This window comes from Triturus cristatus, chromosome 4_2 (genome assembly GCF_964204655.1).
Source record: "Triturus cristatus chromosome 4_2, aTriCri1.1, whole genome shotgun sequence".
Classification (NCBI taxonomy): domain Eukaryota; kingdom Metazoa; phylum Chordata; class Amphibia; order Caudata; family Salamandridae; genus Triturus; species Triturus cristatus.
The window spans coordinates 321,128,948-321,156,276 of NC_140586.1; positions in this window are offsets into that span (position 1 = coordinate 321,128,948).

Sequence of the window (27,329 nt, forward strand, 5' to 3'; positions counted from 1 at the left end):
CAATGCTAGAGTTGCACACTCCAATATGAAGGCTACTGGTGTCTGTGAACTCCACTCACTGTTGGTCAAAGCATCCACAATGACCTCGAGTGTAGCCCTTTGTGGGATATTGGTATATAGCACCTCAACATCCAGTGTGACCAGAAGGTCTATAGACTCTGGATGTTGAGTGCCCTCCAGTAGACGGAGCACATCTGTGGTGTCCCTGATGAAGGAGGGTGTAGCCCTGACCAGGGGTTGTATGAAGTGGTCAACAAATTTGGACAGTGGTTCCAGAATAGACACGATCCCTGAAACTATGGGACGTCCCGGGACCGGGGTGGTGTTCTTATGAAGTTTTGGAAGGCAATAGAAATAAGGAGTTATAGGTTGTTTGGTTACAAGGAAGTCTGCTTCTTTTTTAGTGATCCACCCTTGGGTTTCTGCAGTGAAAACCATAGCAGACTACAACATTGAGTGCAATAGACAACTGAGTGATAGGAGATATTACACTCCCATAGGAGAAGACCCCACTCCAAGATTAAGCAGAATTATCTCTGCTATGGTTTTCACTGCAGTTATAATTATTTTTGTTTAAGTCTTACTGATATGACCACCGTAAGGGACGCGGCGGTCTACTGGCTGCATTGCACGTGGTCGCGGGAGGTCCACAGTCTTTCTCCTCTCCCAAGATGGTGCCCATGTCCGGCTGACTCTCTAGTTATTTACCGCGTTTCCGGGTTGGTTAACCGGAGGTCCTGCCCACCGCTGGCGGCCGGTCGCGGGTATTTAGACGCTAGTTGCCGGCTCCTACATGCACTTCCCGGACCGGCTACGTGGGGGTAGGACTGCCGCCACCCTCTTCCTGAGGAACTAACATTACCGGCACCCTTCTGTATATGTCTGATGGCTTCAAGGGCTCGCGGCGATACTTGTGTTTTGTTACGGCCAGCGCTGCTTCCGGACCTTTCCCCCTTTAGCAACCTCGCTGATCTGGTGACTGCTCCCTGTATTACCCGCTTGTACACCGTGCTTCCATCTTTCAACACAGTTTTTTTTACCTGTCTGGTTCCTTGGGAAGACGTTGCGTCTCGGGTCCCTGACATGCATGCTGGTTACATGCCTGGCCTCACCATGGTGAGCATTGGGTTTGCTCACCGGCTCCGTGACGGGGGCCCTCGCCACGTTTCCCAGGTCCTGAGCATTTTAAACATACGTTGTGCTTCCTATTTGGAGTTTAGGCACCACTGCATTTCATTATGCACACAGGGTTACCCTTCTGGACACCCAGATTCATTGTGTGACCTCCTCGACCCTGGACTCATGCACCCGGGGTTTTGCTGTACCGTTCCTCACACGTCACCCATGTCTCCCTTGTTATCTTCATTTTATTTTATTAGGACACTACACCTTAGTTTCTGCACCAGCCGGTACTGATGCCGCATATCCATGACCCTAATGGGGTGAGTTTCTCTGATGTGTGCTCCACTTGGCTGCTTTCGTTGCCCTGTTTTACTGTTTTATTGCACTGTATAAATTTGAATGACAGGTACCTACATCACGCATACCACCAGTTACCTATGTTTAGCATGCGGATACTGCATCACTATGTTGCACGTGTTTTCATTACAAATCCATAATACTGTGACATGAATTGCTAATGTTGTAATCTTGTTTTTTACTCTGCAGGCTGTGTTTTTAGATTTACAGGTACCACACTTTCTTTGGGTGCTGTAAGGGTGGTCACTTGTCTACTTTACTAAAGACCACCACCATTTAAGTGTAGATAGATCCTTTAGTCCTGACAAATTGCCATTGAATAGACTTAAGTGCAAGAAACATGTTGACCTCCCGACAAACGCATAAACTTCACATCCTTAGAATAGAGATACGCGTTTCGTTTTATTTTTAACTAGGGTAGGGGCCACGTTCATTAAAATTTTCCTCAGTGGAACTTCTCCCCTATTTTAACCTTTTTCCCTACACATCACTATCACCTACACCATTTTAGGGCCCTCACACGCACTTCACCCACCGGCATATGGAAAAAAGATCTCTGCCAGGAAGGCCCCATCTCGGGTGCCGATCGGGGATTGCAGCGCCGACCCGATAAGGAGCAGACCCGATGATGAAGCAAGACACCTAGCTGGCTGGGTGTGTGAGGGTCTTTTTCCAATAAGGAGAAGATTCTTCTCCCCTTCTTGTGCGACTCCACACTCACGAGTAGAGCCCATTACTCAACACACCTTCGCCTGCTTTTACATTAGGAACTGGATACCAATTTTGTATAGTTCAATCAACGGACATGTATGCTGGACCTGGATAAATAATAGTCCGTATTTCCCTCCCTTTGATTCTCTCTCACAGTTCTAACATCGTCCACTATGGTATCAAAACACCGTTTCACTGTCGGTACCTGTCGGACTACTGTGTTACTATTATACAGAGCACTCCACGCTCCTGGGCCTCAGGCTAGGCTCTGTGTGCCTATGTCGCAGTAGCCAGCGTTAATCTCAGGAGCCTTCCGAGCTCACAAACCTCGGCCCAGGACCTTCCGCCGGCACGTGGTCAGCCCTCTTTCACAAACAGCGGTGTCGAAAGGTGAACTGTGGGGCATATATGCGTCACAGAGGCCATGATGGTTTCTGAGTGCCAGCAGGCTGAGAGCATCATTCACGCACCCACCTTCGCTCACAGCGTCAGCCTCGTGGCGGTGTAAGCTGTGCAGACGTGGCAGACACGTTCGCCAATCCGGAATAGAACCACACCCAAAGAAATGTGCCTTTTATTCATACCCCTACGCTAGCCTTGCGTACGGCAAGCCAGCCCACTTCCCTAAACATTTGGGGGGGGGAGGCAGGTACACGCTACCATGCCATAATCTTCCCTCCTGACTGTACTATCATGGTTGCGTCCACTGTCCATTTCACTCAATAGACCATCAGTGTATGTTGACATGTACATCTCTGTGCTCTGCATACTCAAGTCTGTCCGGCACATCCCCTCAAGACTTTGCATTGTATACTTTTATAATCGAGAATGACTTGCCACCACCGCACATACTTTGCTCTCATCTCTCCCTGCATTCTGCATAGTGTGGCAGAGGTGCCATGCCATGTTTAGTTTGTATACAGGGTTAGCCAAGGTTCCCACAGTATGTAGTGTCATTGAGTCTGCTACGTGCACATGTTGTTTGTCATGTTGAATGTCATTATATAAGGTAGCGCGTTTATTCACGAGCAGTGGCTTATTCCATTTACATATCGCTGTCTTAAAGAGCACACAAAGGTTTTTCTCACAGGTGAATAGTGCGACCACAATGGCAGTCATTCATTACTATCCAAGAATGTCCAACTACACGGCGCTTTTAAGCTTACAGCCACCAATCTTGCGTTCTTTCTTAAAAGGACGCCAACTCCCACAATCACACCAACATTCACACAGCTTTCTAACGAAAGTTATCTGCTTCTCAATAACATACACTCCTACGGAATATGAGCTGGCATACCGCATGTCCTTACTGTTTCAAAAACAGTAACTTCCTGTGGCAATATCTATTCCCACCCACACAAACTAACTCCCAAACTTCAACTTGGCTTTCAATTTCTAGTTTGAAAACACATTTCAAGAAACAAACCAAACTAAAAGCACCTTTGTTCAGTACAGAAGTCTCCCTCACTTCTGCAATAGAAATTTATCGAAGGCAGATACCACAAACTTCAAATAAAATACACTCCCTTTTAAATACGAACTGCCAATTACACTTTGTGAATTGTTACCCAATTTTCAACACATGTCACACTCAAGGTCTGGCACACTTTTTTAACACGGTCTCCTACAGCCGTCTAACACGCTTTCAAACTGTTCTTCTTTTAATACCAGACTACATTCAGACATTATTTCGATAATTTCTGGAATAACAGAAACAGTGCCCATAATTCTCACCCTCTTTGCGGCCATCCTACTACTTATTCTACTTCTAGAAATCGCTACGCTCTCTATGGTAAAAACTATGTCCGACAGAATACGCCTCTACGCCAAGCTACATCAATACTGTAAAAAAACGGAAAAACTTTTCGGCTGCCTGCCTCTATCTATTATCAGAGCTAGCTACAACATAACATTTATCTACACTTATGCAATATGCGTACAACCCTTGTTTGATTGCAAAACTTGCCCATTCGACTGGCGAATGGATGTATGCCTTGCCAACATCTCAACAATCACTCCAGATATCCAGCAGGTAATGGAGTATCTTGAAAACCATGAACGTGATTGTTCTGGCAGCTGAGCAATGGCGAATGCAATGCAAAAAGGAATCGCAGCGCAATGGGATTTCTGCACAGCCGCGAAAGATCTCCTGCAACGTGCGACCTTTGACATCATCGCAGATTGCCTGCCCATTCAAATTACCGCTCCAACATTCGAGGAACATTACTGTCCCTTCGAGGATATGAATTGGATCGCTTCGCTTTCTCACACGATTGCAACAATAGCCTCTTGGAACATTACGCATCTCAAGCAGCTGAAGAACTTCTGGACTGGAATCTCCAAGACTTTTTAAATCTTTTTTGACTTTTTCCTTCACAGTTTTTATAATACACTTCAATCCTACTACTTTGATATAAGAACTTTCTAAGTATACTCAGACATTTGAACTCTATCCTCATTATTCCCCCTTACGTCTCAAGTCTAACCAGGAATCTGTGATGTATGGCCTATGCAAATACGCCATTTACTTTCAATTACTGCCAATTAACCTAAACCCGACACCCATTTAGAAACCACATCTATTCTTTGTGCACACACCTCTCTGCCTGCCTGTTATTCACAAAGCACTTTCACACAATTTTACTCAAAGTCAGACTCTGCTCAGAACCTCACGATAAAAATGTAAAAAGACGACTTTGTTTAGGAACTGGTTGGCACAGTGTGGTAATCGTAAACTACCTTTATTTTCATTATACAATGTATTTATTCATGTCTAATAGCTATTCTGTAGGTCACATAGAACTGTAACATATAATGTGCAATTCACTGATGCAGGAGCTTCGATTTGACTACAGCAGAAGCAATTGGAGTTTGTCTAAGCTCGATGCCTTAGCTCTCTACACAAGAATGTTTTTTTTTTAAACAGCTGAAGACAATGATGTATGGTTTGACTTCAAAGGTACCGAATGTGCTTCTCAGAAGCGAAATGTTTGTATTCATCCTCAAAGTCCCAATGTGGGTAGAACTAGTACCAATTCTGACATGCACCACATTGAATCTACTGTACAACAGATTGCTAACTATTCTACTGTTGTTAATTTTCTGTTACAAAAAAGCACTGCCAAGGTACATAAAAAGTTTGATGACTACATTTTGCAATTTCTTTTTTATTTCTTTCTTTTCTTAAACGATACATGTGGTAATCGTATCCTACCTTCATTTTCTTTATGGAATGTAGAGTCATTCAAGTGTAATAGCTATTGTTTATTTCACATGCAACTGTAACATGTAATATACAATTCACCGATGCCGGAGCTTACGTTTGAATACAGCAGAAGTGGTTCAACTTTGCATCAGCTGGATAATCTAGCTCTTGCACCAGTGGGTCCAATTATGGCACTTAAATAAAGACACTCACTATATAATTTTCAAACTCCATCCCTTTATTACACACAACCACTTTCTTAGACACAACTCATTTGACAATTTTCCTTCTCTGGCATTGCAACATTCTGCATTATATTCTTAACGATTATTCCTTTATTCCTGCTTCCTAAAACACTACATTCGACTCCTCAGACCAATAGGGATGAGTAGTTTGTTTCACACTCCCTGTATAGAATAAACGCACACTAACACTACTTACACAGGTATGCTACAGCGACCAGTATCCTACAGCGCCCACAGCTCATCACTTCACAGCAATAAACTCATGACTTACACTCACAGTTTCATCCCCGAGTCTTCATACCGATACCACTAAGTACTTTGCTTCCCACTCCCGCTGTACTCTAAACGCATACTAACCCCACCTGCAAAGATATGCTACAGCGCCCACTATGCTACAGCGCCCAGAGCACATCACTTTACAGCACTCAGCTCACAGTTTAGATGCACGGTTTCATCCCAGAGTGTACTGGCACCTCACCTCAGCACCATCTCACAGTGGGCAAAACAGCACTTTCACACCAGTAAGGATAAATAATTAGCTTCACACTCCCTCTATAGCACACCCTACCCACCCTACAAACCTCACAGCGCTCCTACCCTCCTCTTTCCCACTTTGTTCTCCCTTTTTTCCCCTTATTTGCTTCAACGGAATCACAAAATGGCAGCCAAAACTTCCTAGTTGCAACCACTCACACCGCTCGCAGCCAATCACCAGCAAGCTCGTGCTCATAACGCCTCAGCCAATCAGATGGCAGAATTCCCAAATATTGATATCTGTTAATTTTGATATTTCTCAAAAACTACTGAACGGATTTACACCAAATAAACAAAAGCATGCTTTCTAGACCAAGACCCTTTTCCCTTCCAAATTTGGGGTAATTCCGTTCACCCGTTCGACCTGTAGCCTTGTCTAAAGTTTCCTATGGAAATTAACATTGAAAAAACACGTTTTGGGACCCCCTTTTTTCTCGGCCCCCCCTTCACGAATCACCCCCATACTTTCAACATAGGAGCTGATCTCAACAAAGAATTAGTTTTGAAAATTTCGCGAAGATTCGTCAATCGGCGCCAAAGTTATTGGGAATAGAATGTTGCCATTTCCCTATGGTAACCAGGTCCTAACTATAACTACCTACCGGCGACCACCAGTAGGTAATATCTATATCTATATCTATGTATATATATATGTATATCCAGAGGGGGCCGCATGGAGTGATTCACCCTCCGCATATATGGGGAAACGTTGCAGAATTATGACTTCGATCAGCGGCTGGGGCCCAATCTGGGCTTTATCGCAAGCAGTAATTGTGCACGAAAATATTGAAAGATTTAGTACTCCAACTCCCAGAATGCCAAAGAATGACGATTGCCCTATTCAAGGGCGGGAGATGTTATAAATGCTGCTAGGGGAGGAGAAATAGCACCTACCTTCTTGAGCCTCTGAGGAAGAAATTTTTGAAACGCGTCAGGCTAAAAGAAAGGCTGCCAATCACGTACCAGCTCCTGAACTTGTCAATATCTTTTTATTTTAGGTTGCTGACCTTGCACGCTTCCTGAGTGCTTCTCGAGTGAGTCACCGTGTGTTTGCCATATATATATATATATATATATGTATATGTATATATATACTACTGGCGGTCGTCAGTAGGTAGTTATAGTTGGGGCCCAGTTTCCATAGGAAAAGCGTTTCCCACTGGTTATTTTTTTTAAATGAAGCGCGGGCTCTCGTGCTTCATTTTAATGAGGCCAAGTGGGCCAGGTCCCGGGGGCACTGCCCAAAAATATAAGCGGGGGCCTGTGGGGGCCCCCGCAGCCCCGGGGACTGCCACACCCTGGGGGTTCTTTTTTAAAATAAATATTAAACCTGTGGGGCGGGGCTCGAGCCCTCCCACACGCCCTGGGGACCGTCACCTCACCGGGGCACTAATCATGTAAATTGGGGAGTCCGTTATGGACCCCCGAGCCCCGGGGACCACCACCTCCCCGGGGCTTCAATCACATTGGGAGGGGAGCCGCATGGTCCCCCTCCTGGAGCCCTTTATGGCCCTGGAGTCTCCCAGGGTACCCACCCCCTGGACACTGCTGTTTGCTATGGCAGGGTAGCAGCCGTGCGTCTCCCTCCCTGTCATAGCAAACTTGCTGTGGATTTTGGAAGCAAGAGCAGGGAACCCTGCTCTCTCTTCCAAAATCCAAAGCAGATTGCTTTTTCACACGGGGAGCTGCATGTCAACAGCTCCCCGTGTGGAAAAGCAATGTTGGCAGGGAGCTGGCAGGACCATGGGGGCATTGGGGCTCCCCCAGTGTCCCTAACCATGAGGCCAGGTCCCGGGGATGGGGTCCCCGGGGCCCAAAATGGCTGGGGAGGGGGGTGGTAGTCCCCCCTTCGTTTAAAAAACCCCCCAAAAAATATATATATATTTGGGCATGCCCCGGGGGATGGGGTCCCCAGTGCAAATGTAAATTGATGAAAGTGGACGGTTTTAGAAAAATAAAAATTTGGAGTCGCAACCCTAGCACGGCACTCAGTGCGGCCCCTGGTGTGAATGCGGGGGGAGCGCGGCTCCCAGTGGGGCCACCTGGTGTAAACACGAGGGGTGTGCGGCCTCTTGCGTGAATGTGAGGTGTGCGCGGCACTCAGTGCGGCACCCTAGTGTGAACGCGATGGGTGAGCGGCTTCTGGTGTGAATGCGAGGGGTGTGTGGCACTCAGCGCAGCCCCCTAGTGTGAACGCGATGGGTGCACGGCTCTAGATCGCTCTGGGTGCGCGACTCCTAGCAAAAATGATTAACATTTTTTTTATATAAACCTAAGTTAGATGTTGGGTTATTGGGTGGGTCTAAAAAGAGCCCTTGTGTTTATTATGAGTTTCTTGCAGCTACATGTATGTGCGGATGCAGAGCTTTAGGTTGTTGAGAAACACTCTGTTCCCTTCATCAGTGAAGTGTACTCCGTCACTCCTGTAGATGCCCTCCATATGGAAACGTAGATTGTTGTTATATATGGAGACCATTCTATGGTCTCTGAGGTAAGCAGAAACAGCTTTATTGACATTTTTTCTAGCTTTCACAATCTGTGGACAAAATTGATTGGACCACTTACATTTCTGTCTTTGGCATATGTTAGAGTATACAAAGGCAGTTTGGGGGAAAATCAACATCAGTTCTATAAAGGTGTCCTTCATTAGCATTTCCAGACCTACCCCAGTCAATGTGCCTAGATCATTGCCACCACAGTGCACAATCATGAGGTCAGGGGGTTGGAGATGCAAAAAGGTTTTAACCAAAGGCATCAATTGGTGCCACTTTAATCCTCTCAGTCCAATCCATGTAATGTGTACATTTTGCAAAGCTAGGTCTTTGTCAATACCTCTGCATTCACCATACCCTTTGCACCAGAATACACAACTGTGCCCAACAATCCACACTGAAAGCATCTTGAAGGAATCTCTGTAGGTAATTAAAAGATGTCTGTAGCTGAGGTAGTCAGTTGGTAGAATGAGAGATATCTAAAATGGTGGAGAAGATGCTGTTTTTAAGAAAGTAGAGATTTGATTGGCTGTTTAAGAAGATTATACATTCAAAAATAGGGTGCATTTTACTTTGTTTAAAAAGCATGTTTCTTATTGGTTAGTAAAACATGTTTAAAAGGTACAGCAGAAAGGATAAGGGCATGTTTTGCAAAAGCAACCACACTTGCTGTTCTTATTTGCAACATTCTGTGGTGAACTTGTGACCTGACAGTTATGTTGAATGTTGCATGAGCTGTTGCTATGGAAAGTGGCATTAAGCAAAAGGGGTGAAGAAGTCAGTTGAAAATTGTTATTATATATCATCAATGGAAATGTGTAACTGATTTATTTGAAAGGTGAGTTTGAGGTTTATTTAAAATAGATTTGACATTATTGTAAATCTGTGTTGTTTGAAATATATTATTAAATGTAGAGATGTATATTGGGATTATTTTTATTGTACTTGAAGTTTGTTTAGAAAACAGTCTGTACAGTAATATATATAATTTTAAGTCTGTTCAAAGGTATACCTGAATGATGCCTCTTATATTTACATAGTTGGTTGAACATGCACTACAAATGTGTATTTTCAAAGGTGTAGTTTATAAGGCATAATTTTTTCTTCTTTCTACAAAGGTATAGTTTCATGATACTGCATAATTATAGATAGTTTGTCAAAATGTAGCAACACTGTGCTGTTTGAAAGATGATCATATAAGGTGTTCATAACTAAGTTTCTGTTATTAATTTGTACAGAAGGCAAAGGTATATGATGCCATATGTTTTGAGATAGAATGGTGAAATAAGGTGTTGTTAATTTTGCTTCTTTTTGTAGTTTGAGCTAAGGTATAGTTGAATGATGCCACATAATTTTAGATATAATGCTGAAGATGTATAATAAAAAAGTGGTTTTAGAAATGCTCATAAAAGGTGTTGTTTATTAGTCTTCTTCCCTAAGTCTGTTGAAAGGTATAGTTTGATGATGTCGCATATTTCTAGATTTAATGTTCAAGATGTAGCTCAAAAGTAAACCACTACATTTTACTCTTTCTGATATGTTGTAATTATCTACTTAACTAGATAGTATGTAATGACTCATGTATGTGTTCAGATGGTATTTATATAGTTGTATGTATATTTACTGAATTATTGAGAGGTGCTTGACTGAATACAGGAGTGCAAAGTTCATGAATATGTGGTTTTATAAGTACATGAGAAATGATTTATTGATTCTATATTGTGCAATCACCCAGTTAGTATCCAAGCACTACCCATGCATTGATGCAATGACTCATGCACTAACTTATGCAGTGGTAACATTTCCAAAGCACTACACATGCAGTCCAGCAATCCCCCTATCACTCCCTGTGGACTCTTTTAATCACTGTGCCATGTCCTTATGTAATCACTGCGCCAAAACTCAAGCACTTATAAATTCACCATGCTGTCAACTTCCGGCACTCTAAGTATCCAGTCACTATCCATGTACTTGTACAATGACTCAGGCATTAACACCTGCAGTGCTACAATCAAATGTGCACTATCTATGCAGTCCCCTAACCCCCTCCACACTGCTGATTCACTCTTCCAATTACCCAGGTAGGTTGTGGAGAAGTGTGGCTCAATGGTTAGAGCGGCAGACCCCGATGCAGAGCACTGGTCCGGGACCAGGGTTCGATTCCCGCCGCGGCAGGGTCTCGGGCTATAAATTCCTCGGACCGGATATTCTCGCCTCAGTGCCTATTCTAATCATGGGTCCCACGCTGCAACTCTGGGCAATAGCTTGCTTAATCTCCACAACGGCCCCCAACAGCGCTGGGATGCCTGGCTTCACCATGGGGGTGCCCAGGAGTGGACACTTCACACGGAAAGCCAGGAAGGGTTCCTTCAGCGGTATGAGTACAGCGCTGAGATACCCGTAGAGGTGATCGGTGCTATATAAATACCTATACATTTACATTTACAGTAGCCATGCAGTCCAGCAATCACACTGTCACTCTCCGTGCACTCCTACAATCATCCAGCCAGTACCATGTTGGTATCTAATCACTGCGCCAACACCCAAGCACTTATACATTCACCATGCTGTCAACTTCCAGCACGCTAAGTATCCAGTCACGATCCATGTATTTGTACAATGACTCAGGCATTAAGACATGCAGTGCTACAATCAAATGTGCACTATCTATGCAGTTCCCTAACCACCTCCACACTACTGACTCACTCCTCCAATTACCCAGGTAGTAACCATGCAGTCCAGTATTCACACTGTCACTCTCTGTGCACTCCTGCAATCATCCAGCCAGTACCATGTCCTTATCAAATCACTGCACCAAAACCCAAGCACTTATAAATTTCCCATGCTGTCAACTTGCAGCATTCTAAGTATCCAGTCACTATCCATGTACTTGTACAATGACTCAGGCATTAAGACATGCAGTGCTACAATCAAATGTGCACTATCTATGCAGTTCCCTAACCACCTCAACACTACTGATTCACTCCTCCAATTACCCAGGTAGTACCCATGCAGTCCAGCAATCACACTGTCACTCTCCGTCCACTTCTCCAATCATCCAGCCAGTACCATGTCCTTATCTAATCACTGCGCCAAAACCCAAGCACTTATAAATTCACCATGCACTCACATTGCCGTACTTTAATTATCCAGTCACTACCCATGTACTCATGCAATTACCCAGGCAATTATTCATGCACATCTACATTCTTTTGACTGCTACCTATACAGTTTACTCATCTCCTTGTTACTACGTATGCAATCCTTCAATTACCCAGCCAGTCTCATGTCTTTATCCAATCACTCTGCCAAAACCCAAGCACTTATAAAATCACCATGCACTCTCCTTGCAGTAGTGTAATCATCCAGTCAGTACCCATGTACTCCTATAATAACACAGGCACTAACACATGTAGACCTACAATTACCTGTGCATTACTCATGCAGTCCAGCCATCTCCCTGTCACTACCCATGTACTCTTAGAATCAATCATGCTCTATACATGTACTCTAGCAATCACCCAGATGTTAGCACGCAGTTATTTCTCTTTTTTAACCAAATAAGGTAGTTCTGAAGAGAACTGTTTTTTTCTTTTTTGTTTTTAATTTTTTGTGTGTTTTTAAACAATTTTGAGATCTTTGTGGTGTTTTTTGAAAAACAAAAAAACAAACAGACCAAACTTTAAACTTTTGTAATTAAAATGTCATTCCAACTGAATTTTTTTTTAGCTGCAAAGATTTCTTGCTGCTGAACATACAGCATCAACTGATGGCTCCCAACAGCATAAAATGGCATTGCATTTTATACAATGCTGTTTGAGCATCGCAAACTCTGTACCGATATCTGGACCGCGAGATGCAGAGGTTGAGCCTCCAGAAGTGCTGGGACCAGCTCCCTGGTCAGTTTGTGTGGCCTCTTGAGCATGTCGCAGTTGTTCTTGTGCTAGTTGTCTTGGATGTATAGTCTGTAGATGCTTATGCATACTGGAAGTGCCACACGAGTACTTCTTCTCGCTGCCTCTTGATAGAACTCTGGGACAGAGCGTGCAGCTCACCTTCCTTGCATTTACTTTTCTTTCTCCCTCCGGAATTGTAAAGAATTTCCAAACAATGGCTTTGGTCTTTTTTTGTAGGTGGTCCCAAATCTTCATCATCAGATGGAAGGTCTATTGGTGGATTAGAAGAAGCCATTGCAGAAGTTTTTCAAGTAAACACCAAAAAAACTCTCACTATTGCTCCAAAAAACACAGCAGGTGTCTCTTCTCTGATGCATCTGAGAGAATGACTAAAAAGGGTGGGGTTCTCCAAGTTCTATAATGGAAAACCTTGTCAACCAATGAAATAGTTTTTTTCAAAGTCACATGGGAGTCGTGCACCCAGCGAGCAACCAGCGCGCACCCAATGCGACGTTGCGAAAATATATTTAACAATAATATACGTTTATTACAAGTACAAATATATTATTTTTATAAATAGTTTAGATAATCTCTTGTTCTGATATGTATATTAAAATTATATACATATAGTTTTAAAACATACATTTTTTTACGGGAGTCGCACACCTGGCGCGAGCCATCACGTATATGACGTCACGCGGGCCCGGCACCACGCACACGTCGCATACGTAACATGCACATGACGCGAACCCATACGTATATGACGTTACGCGGGGCCATGCACTGCGCACCCGTCGCATACTAATTGCACACATGAGGTGATCCCATATGTATATGACGTTACGCTGGGCCACGCACCGCACACTCGTTGCAAACCAAACGCGGCCTATTCCCGACTTTTCCAATATGGGGGCTTGAATTCGCTCACCCACCGTGATAGGTACAAGATGGGTACGCGACTCCAGTATTTTGGGGGGGAAAAATATATATATATTTTAAAAGAAATAGGACATTACATAATTAAATTTAAATTAAAAAAAATAAAAGAAAATAATTCAGTGATGATATTTGAGATGTCATCAGTGATGTCATCAGTGATGTCACTGACCATGTCATGAATGATGTAATATGTGACGTCATCAGCAGTGCATTGCGGAGGTGCAAATTATAGTTAGCTGAACTAACTATAACAGCACAATTTCTATGGTTTTGTAGGAGTGAAATGTCCAACTAACTATAACGTCCCTGAAACCTATGGTTTTTTCAGTGAATTTATATATATTCAGTGATACGAGCACGGAGTCTCGGGTGGTTGTTTCACAATCACCTTCACCTTTTCTTTTTTGTATTCTTAGGAGCACGGGCCACACTGATTTGTTGCGTTTTCATGATTAAAGATATGTGCACCTATATACAAATATATATATATCTTGTGTTAACCTATAGTGGGGATTGTTTATAGAGACAAAGATTTATTGCTAATCTCCCTTCACATTGAGTATCCTCATTGTGAATTGGGGTACTATACCCCGAATTTTCTGATTTCTTGGCAAAAAAAAAAAAAAAACAGATAGTTTTTTCCTTTTGAAAGAGAGGAAAACAAAATTTCTTTATGAAAAGGTGATTGATCTAAAAGCTTACTTTTATGCAAAGTCAGCGATCAATTTGTATTTATAAGAGTTTTGAAATACAGTCTAATGAGATATGTTTATTGTCTATACATTCCGAATTTATTTTAATACTGTGACCATGAGATGCATATGTAATTCCTGAAGGAAGAACGATTGGAATCACGAAGATCTTTATTATCTCATGAATACGCTGTTGTGCATGAATTTATATAAATATTCTTTCCCATTATTTACAGGATTGAGGGACAATATGTTCTTACAAGTCTCTTGTCTATGTCTTTTGATTTCCTTTAAAGAGACTGAACTCTGAACTTACGGTCATGTGATGTGACCAAGAGCTAGTTTGCTCGAAACGCGTCTTTTTTGCCCTGTTGAATAAATCAAACATTACTTAAACTGGATTTGTGTGGCTCGTGCTTGCAGAAAGAAGTTACTTGTGAGCTATTGGTGGATATATACATATACATATATATATAAAATATTTTTATTTTGTTGATTATATTTTGTTTGTTTTTAATTTTGAATTGACTGGAGTGAGAATAGTAAATGTTCCCCCCCCCCCCTCGCTATTCAACACTTTCCATACTGTTGCACTCACTGGAGTGGGAATAGTAATCTTTACCCCTCCGCTATCCAACACTTTCCCTACTGTTGCACGCACTGGAGTGGGAATAATAATTTTTAACCATCTGCTATCCAACACTTTCCCTACTGTTGCACTCATTGGAGCGTGAATAGTAATTTTTACCCCTCTGCTATACAACCTTTTCCCTACTGTTGCACTGACTGGAGTGGGAATAATACATTGTATCCCTCGTCTATTTAACACTTTCCCTACTGCTGCACTGACTGGAATGGGAATAGTCATTTTTATCCCTCTGCTATCCAACACTTTCCCTACTGTTGCACTCAATGGAGTGGGAATAGTAATTTTAACTCCTCCGCTATCTAACACTTTCCCTACTGTTGCACTTATTGGAGTGGGAATAGTAAGTTTTACCCCTCCACTATCCAAAACATTCCCTACTGTTGCAATGACTGGAGGGGGAAATTTAAGTTTAAAGATTTTTAAATAGTTTAATGTTTAAATGTATATTATAACATTGGAATGTTGGGAGCTCCATTGAAGACGATGGAGTGTTCCCTGCTTCTACGGGCCGGTAAAGGCCCGCAAAGCATCATTCCAATGTCTGACAAAGGCCTCTCAAAGAGCTTCGAGAGGCATTTGTTTTATTTGTTAGAACATTCTGCCCTCTAGTGGCAGAATGTTCTAATAGCCTTATAGCCCTTCGTAGCAAGGTTATACCGGCTATTAAAGTCCCGTTACCTTGTTAAAGTCCCTTGCCTTCGGCTCGGGCCTTTAACGCGGTAGCGGGCTTTTAATAGCAGGTATAGCCCGCTACGGCAGGCTATAAGGCTATAATAGAATGTTTTTAATAGATTTTAAGTTATTGGTATATATATATATATTTCTGCAAAGCGACCCACTTCGGAAATCACAGGGCGCTCTCAGGCGGTGCGTTCAGAGACGGCAGGGTCAGGCCGTAGTCAATTTGTTCATTCGTTTCCCCGTAGGGCTGGGTTCTCGCGCACTCCCGGAAGAAAACAGATCGTCACCAATTCATATCGTCAAGTTTCTTTCTTTATTTACAGCATGCCAGTTAGAAAAACTCTACGCGTTTCAGTCCCACCAGGGACCTTGTTCACGAGACTGGTCCGGGAGTGCGCGAGAACCCAGCCCTACGGGGAAACGAATGAATATATATATATATACATATGTATTTCCAAAGCACAGTATTCCACCTGGGGCCAGCCGAACTCGCGGCGGGTGCAACCGGGAAGCGGTGGTGGAAACCGCTTATAAAACAACAAAAACAAGAAGTTCATGGTACTCCCAAGGTCCGCTGCACTCACAGGGTGTGTGTTGGCTATAAAACATCCGCAGACGTGTTTCTGGCTCATACCGTCATCAGGGCTGAAAAGCCGTCAATATAATGACACAGTCATTTAAACGGTTCTGCCATATGGTTGGTGGATCCTTGGTCAATGAAGGGCCGGTGATGGGGCGTCATCGTTTTCATTATTTATTGCCTAATGCAATGTTTATGGCGCTCCATCGCAAAAAGTTAATTGGCAGCCGTGATAACTGTGCCTGTACATCCCCTCGCCTGCCACAGTTCAAGAACGAAAACACTGTGAGTGTCCCACATATGGTAAAGCACTCTAGCTTTGTATAAGCCACAACTTGAATAGGTCAACAGAGTCCATAAGTGCCGGTTCAGCAGCCCTAATTGAATCCAAAGCACAGTACCTGGGGCCAGCCGAACTCACGGGGTTTAACCTTTTTAAATTAAGTATATTTGTTATATTTGTTATATTTGTTAAAATGTACATTTTTTTAAATTAATTTCATTCTTTAATATATCTACTGTGTATTACATTATTTTATATATATAAAACAATATTTTATACAACTATATTTACGACGTTTTTGTTCTCTATATTTTTGTACTTACCATTATAAATATAGGATGTCGATATTTTTTACATCAATATTTATAACTCGATATTGTGGTATGGGGATATTTTAGTTGTCGATATTCTGTCAGTGAAGCATCCATGTGAGGTGCTCCAGGAGAGTGATAATTGGGACAGTGGACGGACCTAGTAGGGTCAAATTTAATGATATCGGATGGAGATAAATTAACCCAGTGGAGGAATTTAAAGTGCAGGAGTTTATACCTATGATTAACCGAGATGCTTTCAATTTGCAAACAGCAATGTTACCAAATCTTATCCATAAGGGAAACTCCCATTCCTCCGACCACACCCCCGAACACGTGTAGCAGTATCTGGTTTTATTGTGAGGCGTAGGCGGTATAATTTAGAGGTTATACGGTCGCCGCTCACGTCAGAGATTACAAGAGTCAAAGGAGGGAAATCCTCAGGAGTAGTGGATATGAGGGGAAAAGAGCTCATAAAGTATTATGTAGTCTACGAAAAACAAAGAGGTCCATATAGGACACGTCATGTAAACAGGGTTTGACTGATGGTTGATGCACATGGCCGTCAGGAAATAGATCTCCCATAGTGGACAGGTTATGACACTGAAGCATGCGTTGCACCAATTTTTAACATGAAAGCGGGAGCCACGGGTTATCATGAAGTGGTAGGGCAGCGGAGTAGAGGGAACCGCGGCCCAGCATCTGTCTCAGCCAACGCCATACCCAGCAGCTCGTGTATATGGTCTGCATGTCAGCGACTTCCAATGGAATGCCATTCGGCAGTATATCAGAGTGTGAAACGCCATTCAGTTGATCCCACTCAGGTTTCAAGTATGGAATGCGAGAATATGGGTGGTACCAATGATGAGTGTATTGACACTGGGCTCTGAAATTGTATAAGTAAAGATCGGAGACCCCGAGGCCTCCCTGTTCATATGGGAGAGTAAGTATATACCAACGAACACAGGGGTGACCCCCAGCCCAGATCAGATGCAGGAGGCGGCTGTGCACCAAGTGAAAGAAATCCTGTGATAGAGGGATAGGAATGTTTTTAAAAAGATATAAGAAACGAGGGAGCACCACTATTTAGATTGTGGACACTCGCCCGACCAATGATAAAGGCAGCTTGACCCAGTGGTCCACCTGGATCACCAGGTCAGGCAGTGCTGGGCCATAGTTCAGCTGTATAATTTGATCGTTTTCTCTGTAGAGTAGATTAGCAAGATATTTAGTGCCATCCACAGCCCATTTGAAGTGCTATTCTGCAGGAGGTGGCTGAGCAGAGTCTGTTAGGGGGAAGAGTTCTGACTTGACCCAGTTGATTTAGAGTCCGGAAAGATTTCCATATCGGTTGATCACCCACATAAGAGGGGAGAGGTTATCTGTTCGGTGATGAATAAATAACAAAATATCATCAGTATATAAAGAAAGCAATATGGGACCATAAGTGAGCTGTAGCCCACGATGCGCATGGCAGTCCTGTAAGAAACGGACCAAAGGGTGCATGGCAATAATGAAAAGAAGGGGAGACAGAGGGCAACCCAGTCTGGCCCCTCGCATTATAGGGAAAGCCTCAGTGAGTGAACCATTGATTTGGATATTGGAGACCGGGTGAAAATGCAAAAGCAATATTAAAGATATGATCTAAGAAGGGATGCCTGGTTTACCTAAAACCGCTTTCAGGAAGGGCCATTCAAGCGAGTCAAATGCTTTCTCAGCATCTAACAAAGCGACAACTGCAGGCGTTTCTGCGGATACCTTATTGAGAAATGCAAAAATAGTGCGTAAATTCCAAGAAGTGGATCTGTGAGGAACAAATCCTGATTAAACGGGTGAAATAATCTGTAACATCAGTAAGGACAGGGTGAAATTATCTGTTTGATTAGTAACAACAATCTAGTGGCGATGACTTTAGCAAAATTTTTATAATCAAGGTGCCGTAAAGAAAGTGGTCTATACGAAGTACCAGAGAAGGATCTTTGCCCGGCTTTAACAAAAGGGTAAGAACGGCCTCGTGCACCGAGGGCGTAAAGCACCAGTGGAGAAGGAATTGTTATACAATGCCAGAGGGGGGTGAGCCAACTATTGTTTGAAGGCCTTATAAAAGCCCTCCCTTAAACCATCTAAACCTGGGCCTTACACCATCATGATAATTATTTAATGTTGTCCATGTCCTCTTGAGGAAATACACTTTTGAACTCCTATCATTGTATATGACTCTGTCTCGGAGGAGGCTGCAGACATTGGGAATTAAGGGGGAGAGGGGGGGGCAAGCCGACACCAGACCACCTTATTGTGTGTGAAAAAGGCCGCTTTATTGAAACAGGTGCATATCACAATTTTAACTCCTTGGCCACTGCCTTACAAAACTAACACCTCGCTATACAATCATTTCCTGACCTCTTGTTCCTTCCCCCACCCCTACGATCCCACCATCAGTTCCCCCATCCCCCAAAATACAACATAACATTCCAAAACCAACAATTAACCCAATCCTACACCATGTAGCCTTTCCCACTCCCAAACTCCCCTGACCGTAACCCCTACCTGCCTTCTGTGCAACTGTAACTATCCAACCTCTAATCTAAACTTATCCAAACTGGTTACCCTTCCCTGTTCCTGGACCCAAACTACCAAACTTATAACAACAAACTCTAGCCAATCCCGGCCAACTGTCAACCACCCCGCCTGCACCTGTTCCAAGCGACAATACATCAAACTGCCCCTATGTACCTGTTCCAACAAATGCCGCCCCACCAAACTTCACAAAACGCCATAAAGCACCCCTAAAACTACGCCCCCTCACCCCTCAACATTAGGGTGGGAGGGGGGGAAAAAATTATAAGCTTACTGCCCGCGCTCCCAGCCACCAGGTCACCAAACCTAAAATGGTGGCTGGGGAGGCGCTTCACAGGACTATATAGCCCTTGGGCTACTTTTACTGAAATTGGGCTACATTTGGGCTATACCAAACGTAGCCCAAAACTCACAAAATGGCCGCTTCGGCCACTCCCCCCCCCCCTCCCCCTCCCAATCTGCCCGGGGGGCAGACCTCGCTGTGCTCGGCAGCCCCCCAAGCTCCCATTGGGAATTAAGGGGGAGGGGGGGGGGCAAGCCGACACCAGACCACCTTATTGTGTGTGAAAAAGGCCGCTTTATTGAAACAGGTGCATATCACAATTTTAACTCCTTGGCCACTGCCATACAAAACTAACACCTCGCTATACAATCATTTCCTGACCTCTTGTTCCTTCCCCCACCCCTACGATCCCACCATCAGTTCCCCCATCCCCCAAAATACAACATAACATTCCATAACCAACAATTAACCCAATCCTACACCATGTAGCCTTTCCTACTCCCAAACTCCCCTGACCGTAACCCCTACCTGCCTTCTGTGCAACTGTAACTATCCAACCTCTAATCTAAACTTATCCAAACTGGTTACCCTTCCCTGTTCCTGGACCCAAACTACCAAACTTATAACAACAAACTCTAGCCAATCCCGGCCAACTGTCAACCATCCCGCCACCCAGAAACAAGGGGGGGGGAGTGTAGGCGGATAGGCCTCTTCCTCCCCTTTTTCTGCCCCCCCCAATCCCCACGGGACCGCATGTGAAACGTAACGTATGTAAAGCCCTAGCAATCGTGCTAAAGCCTCCCGAAAAAACCCCAACCGGTACAGGGGCAATCCCCTAGGCGACGAGTGTACCCCATCATCCCTGAACAGCACAAGCGCATCGCAACCGATGTCCCTATGAGCCAATCGTCCTATCCCCACAGGACTACAAACCGCACCATCTCAGTGGTTAACTTCCTCCTCACTTTATCCACTGCCCCAGGATTTACCGCCCCCTTGCAACACCTCCCGGGGACAGATTCCGACCCGACAACGGAAAACACCATCCATCTCCCCTTGATCCACACCAGGTCCTTTTCCATAACCCACCTCAGTGCCAAACCTGTCTCCCTGCCCTGTCAGTCTCCCCCAGCTGTAATACCAACACAACCGGGCACCTTCCCGCCCGTAAAACGTTCCCCACTGACACCAATTCCTTCCCGCACAAAAAACCTTTACCCCTCCATGCCACAGAGAATAAATCTTTCTTGAGCCCCAAGCTGACCCCAAAATAACTCTCCCGGGTCTGGACCCGCGCCCGTCTCACAAAAGAATACCCCACGATCCCGGTGGACATCTCCCTGGCGAGGGGTCCCATAACCGAACCTGAAAAGAAAACAAGAATGAAAACCAGGAAAACACCAACTAAACTTTATTTATTTATTTATTTATTTTTTTTTTTTTTTTTTTTTTTTTTTTTTTTGCTGCGCCCATCCCGCTGATAACCATCCGATGACCAACTGCCCAACTTCCTGATGTCCCTACTCTCCCAATCCCTCGCCTGTGCCCCCGATGCCGCCCCAATGTGGAAGGAATGCGTGCCCAAACCCTTCTCCTAGATACCCCGTCTCCTCATCGCTTTATGCCGCACCGCCCACAGTACGAAGCCTTAACGCCCCGCCCCTGCCTATGCGAACAGACCAAGTCCCCCCAACCCCCCGAGCAAGATTTCCCACGCAAAAAACCCACCGCCAAGGGCACACCGGCGGCGAGCGCACCCTCATTCCAGCTACCCCTTACCCCCAGCTTTGTGGTCCGGTTGCCCCCTTCCTGAGCCAACTACTAAACACCTCCGCCCCGAAAGAGACCTCCCCATAACCAGTTCCCGACGAAAGCGACCCCCGCCAACTTGCCCACAATCGTCGCCTCGGCCAGACCCTTTTCCGCCAAGCCCAATATGAACTGCAAACCGCCTCTTCACTTGCCACCCCGGAAACCCGCTTCGCCTCTGAATGGACAAACTCAGGCTAAGGCGCCTACAACCCATTGTAGCATCCGGAGTTGCCCCCTTCCCATAGTTGTTTCATCATTCCAGCCAGAGTCCCGGCCGCGTCCTAGGTGAGCCCCTGGAATCTCCCCCGTTGTGAACTAGACAAGGCATCCACTATGTCATCGTCCACGCCTGGCCCACGCACCGCGTGGAACGTCATATCATGCCTCAAACGCCCCCGCTCAACACCCTCAACCACTCGAGCACCTGGTTGTTCCGTGCCGACTTTCCTGTTGATCCCCTGCACCACTGCCATTTTGTCACCCCTGAACGTGACCTTCTTGTGAGCTAACAGAGCCCCCACACCGCGTGACCGCCACCCCCAGGGAAAAACAACCAAGAAAGCCATGCTCCTGCCTTCCTCCAACCATTCTGCGGGCCAGGGTTCTGTGCGCCACCTTCCCTGGCAGTCCAGCCCAAATCCCCTGCTCCCTTCTGCCTCTGAGAAAATCTGCACATTCCCCACCATGACTGCGTCCCTCATCAAAAGCACCCCGTGCACTGGTGCCGTAAAAACTGCCACATTCCCAAGGCTACTCTCCCCCCGCTGACAGCCGAACAGGATGGTGTGGGGGCCTCTGCCTCTCCACCGCTCTCCCCAGTCGCCTACAGAACGTCCGCCCTACTCTACCCACCCTACTGGCAAAATTGAGATGACCCAGCGACCCTTGTATGTCCCTAATCGTCACCGTCTGTCACGTCAACACACTTGCTCGCAGCTCTAACATGTTTCTCTTTTTATTTTTATTTATTTATTTTTATATTGTTACCAGAAGGCATGCCTCCACCAAAACGGAACCCAGCTCCATGCCTAGAAAAGCCAGTACCATACTGGGCCTTTGTGTTTTCACCTGTGCTCATGGCACACCCATCACCCTCATGATCTCATGGAAACTGTCCAGCGCCGTCTGGCAGTCCGCGGAGTCTGAGGTGCCGACACAAAAGAAGTCATCCAAGTCCCGCATCACGGCTTGGTGACCCGTCCATTCCGTAACCAAACCTTTGTAGGAACGTGCTGAACCTTCAAAAAGTGCGCAAGACATGGCGCCGCCCATCGGCAATGCTTTGTCCACATACCAGTGACCGCCGAATTGTATGCCCCACAGATCCAAGTCATCTGGATGAACCGGCAGCAGCCAGAAAGCTGACTACATGTCGCACTTTGCCATCTGCGCTGTTGCGCCCGCGGTCACCACCAGTGACATAGCCACGTCAACAGAGGAATAAGGCACAGTGGCCGCAGTTTCCTCAATAAAGTCCCTGACCTACCCACCTTTGGGCCAGGACCATTGCTGTATCAACCAATACTGCCCCTGCTCGTTTTTTTTTTTTTTTTGTTTCTCCGGCACCACTCCAATGGGTGACCCCATCAACGTATGCAACAGCCACTTCCTGAAAAGGGGTTCCGCCATGCGGCCCTCCCGTATCTCCGTATCCATTTTGGCTTTTACCACCTATGGGCGCTCCTGGGCCGATTGCACAGTAACTGTCCGTCTCCGCACCCTTGTACCCTCCTACCCCAACCTGAACCCATCCAGAAACCCCAACCGCCGTCACTCCGCCACTGCCCTGCCCGGATACCCCCCACAAATTCTCCACCTTAACCGGGCTAAGAGCCCTGTGGCCCCCTAGCCCCCCTCCCCCTGCTGTGCCTGCCACTGGCCCCCCAGCCTTAAAGGCTCCGGGCTGCCCCTGCTGACCGCCGCGTGACTAACCCTGAGCCCCCCCTCGAGCGGACCCCCCCTCGAGAGGGCTAATAAACGAGCGGTAGCCCGCTGGCCGTAAAATAGTCTTCTCCTACCCCGCGATCCCCATTGTATGCTCTCCCCACTTCACTTCCGTATCCCCGCCATGTGCGCCCGGAATTCCTCATCATACTGAGCCCAGGCATATCCCCCTCCTGTAATTTGCGCTTTCCGAATAACGACCATGTATTTACACACGGCCACTGACCTCCCCGGAAAATCCCCCCCGTACCCTCCGGCGTCAATGAGAAAACCCGCTGTCCAATTCCCTATCGTCAAAGGCACCTTAAGCCTCCTTGCCCACTCGAATGCCTCCTCCTTGGAGCCCTCCTTTGCCCTGAACCTCCCATGCAGGATTTTGACCATTTCCACATATTCCTCTTACCAAAACCTCACTTCGTTGCCAACATCAAATGCCCCCAAGGGCTTCGTTACCCCCACTACGGTAACCGTGTGATCTTCCATTCCTTCCTGTCCACTTGAGCCTCCTTTGGTGTTGGTTTTTTTGTTTTTTATTTTTTTTTGTTTTGGGGCCCACTGTGGGACCCGAACCCACGACCCTGAGACTAAGAGTCTCATGCTCTACCTACTGAGCTAGCCGGGCCCCCCCCTTTGCCCTTACGTCAGCTGCCTCTTTCTTGGCCGTCATACTCTCAGTGGTCTTACATTCGTCCACCTTTCCTGCGCCTTCCAGGCCCACTGCCACCTCCATAACGTACGCTCCCTTTCGCAGCCTCCCCCCGACCCCCCCCCTCCACATCCCCCCCCCCACCCCTCTGGAAACCATCACTGGGCGCCCGAGCAAATGTTTATTACCTGGCGCCAGTGTCTCTGTCTGCCACTCCTCCCGGCGTCCTGTCCTGGGGGCCGAGCTGTTTCCCACCTCGATGTCCGACCCGTGGGCCGCGCCTGGCGTCGTGACACCTGCAAGAAACTAGCCACAACATTACTCGGCCCCCCGTCCCCTCCCTGCACCCCCTGCGCACCCCGCTGGTGGCGCCACCTGCTTCAGTGGTAAACAAACATTCTCCGCTGCGGTGCTCCTCTGCCGATGCTCCCCGGGGCGCTGCGACCCCGTGGGTGTTGGGGCTGGCGAGCCCGTACCGGGCCTACTTATGCCAGCCGCGCCGGGATCCCTCGCCGGTACAGGATACGCCGCCCAAGGCTCCACCCTCCCTTCTCCTTGGTGCCATCGAGCCGCTCCCAGCCCTACCAAGTCCGGCACCCCGCGACGGTCAAACTGTCGGTCCACCGCCTGCAAGGAATGGAATGGTCTGGTGTGCTGGGCCTACCACCTTCCCGCTCCCACCCCTCTCTGCCGTCTCCGTCCCCGTCCCCCCCCGTCGCTCCAACCGCACCTACCCGACCCCCCCACCCCTGTCCGCTCGCCCCCGCCCCCCCCTCGTCCCCCGCCCTACCCCCGGACTTCCACCCCTCCTTCGCCACACCGCTCACGCCCCACCCCACCCTGCACCCCCTGTCCCCTCGTCCCCCGGCCAGTCCCCTGCCCCCCCTATCCCGTTCGCCCCCCCAACCCCTCGGCCCAGAACTCCAAATTGTCCAGGCCATCCCAGTCCCGACTTCCACAGCCCCGGGGAGTCCCCCCCTGCTGCACTCCCCGCATTCCCGCCGTCCGCCTGACCCCCCCACGGCCGCTGGCAGAAAACCTCGTGCCCGTCGGCTCCCGGTCAAAAACCCCCACAAGCCGTGCCCCCCCCACCCTCCCCGTGCGCCTCCCCATAGAAACCTACCGCGTGCCTCTCCCCGCCGTCCCCCCCTCTGCGTCCCGCCCCGACTGCCCTCTGCCCTCTGAACCATCTCCCCAGCGGCGCGTCTAGGGCTGCTCCCGCGGAAGCCAAGCGGCCCCGCCAAGACTTTCTACACGTTCCCGCCCCCCCCCCCCGCTATGCCGCCGCTCCCCTGCCTCCGGGGCAGCCATCCCAAGATGTAGCGCGTCGCGAGCTGGCACCCGGAGCTCACCCCCGCCCAGACGAAGCCCCGCCCCGATAGAACTGCTTTATTGGTTGTAAACAAGCCATGTTGTACATCGATATGAAAACATACGTACATGCATGATACTTTTTGCGAACCATTGGGACCCATGAAAGCAGTGGAATCACACGAAGTGGAACCACTTGAAGAAACGCGGGGCGAATGTGTGCCCTGGCCGTGGCGGATTGTACTGTCACCTAGAGTGAAACCAGTCTGCAGAAAAGGAAGCGGGTTACCGTCTCACCTTCTGCCTGGCGACGCGCGCTACCCCACTGCCCCCGCCCAGACTGTGGAAATATGGATTTTTCTGGTCAGTTATGTCCCCTATCTTGGACCCCAACGGTTCTATGTGCATGTTACAAGTACATGTATGTTCCCTCCAGTTCCAGTTATGAAGACGCAAATACATGTGCGTCCACCGTTAACATGTCCTCTTTCAGATCCGCCATGAATGGGCCGGATATTCCATTCCTAAGTACGAAAGGCCACCGCCTTTATATGATTCACTTATGCCATTTTACAGTCCAGGCAAGTAGGCCCTGATTCTGTCATCAAGCTTTTCTTGCTCTCTACCTCTGAAGCTCCAGTCCGAGCCTGCATCTGTGACCATGAACTTTGTCTCATTCCCTGCGCGGCTCACGATGCCTGACATCAGCTTGCTGCCTGCCAAGAACTGTATTTCACCTTCGGAAATTATCTGCTCCGCTCCCTGCCCAATGCATTCCTGTCTAGTAGCTTAAAGTAAACATTCTGCCAGCTACCGAGCAAAGGCCCGGCTTCTCTGTCTTTATACAAGTAATTCATAGCCCTGTTACTATGGAAGATTCCTGCCCTCGCATCTAGTGTAGACACTTAGACGCTTGTACACGCACTAACAGTCAGTATAGTCAGTATAGAATAAGATTCTACTCCAAGAAGGCCTCTCTTTTGGATAACATAGTTCTTTAAACATAGGATGTTAGATATGATTTGGGATTAGGTTGACTTGACCCTCCAGACATTTGTCGCCACATGTAGAGCTAAATGTCAAGTCCCCTTCACCCCCTAGCTGCACGTCAATCACACGTCATGCTGCTGCGCGCGCATCTCTGCAAAGTATTTCTGCTGACATTGCGAAATTATTTCATAGGTCCACCCATATGTAACATCACAACCAATGACGCTTCCTTGTTACTCCCAATTACGCCTCCTTCAGCTACGCACGTGAAATGTTATCTTTGCTATCAATTGTTACGCCTCTTGCATTTGCTTCGCTGTAATGCCTATTGTATAAAAGTTATTAATTATCAATAATATATGTACTTCACTTCCTGAGCCTCCGTGGTGATGGAACCTGGAGTCCACGATTTCGAAATCGTTTATTGGAATAAAGCCCGTTCTTAACCTCTAATACCACGGATTCTGCCTCTTATTTATTGAGCTATTCTTATTATGTTCTGTATCAAATTAAGTCCCGGTAATTAAATTATTTACCACATAAATGGCGCCCGAACAGGGACACTTTCTCATCTCACGCGCCGGCGGTGCGTTGCAGGCCCGGTCTCCTGCCACAGCTGGACGGACAACAACGCGTACCAGCAGGATTTCCTGTATCTCCCTCCGGTCAAGCGGGGGCGACTGAGGCTGCGATCAACACCCAGACGAGGCGGTGAGAAGTGCGAAGTATCCCGACCAGAGCCTAGCTGAGAGAGCAAGATCCGAGGTATACAGAGGCCCACCAGGTTTTCGATGTCCTGAAGTGTCCGAAGTTGTCGAGTCGAGTCCAGTCCGGTCCAGTTCAGTTCAGTTCCGTTCCGAGGCCTTCCGTTCCGAGCTACCCGGTGAGTACCATTACTGGGGAGGCGTTCTGGCGTGCACATAAGTTGTGCCGGTCCAGACGGGTTTGGGTACACAAATCCGGTCCGCACTGTTTTAGCAGTGTATCTGTACTGTTTAGCAGTATATCTAGTATATCAAGTATATAAATTCAGAATAATTCAGTTAAATGCCGAGTATTATGTTTTATG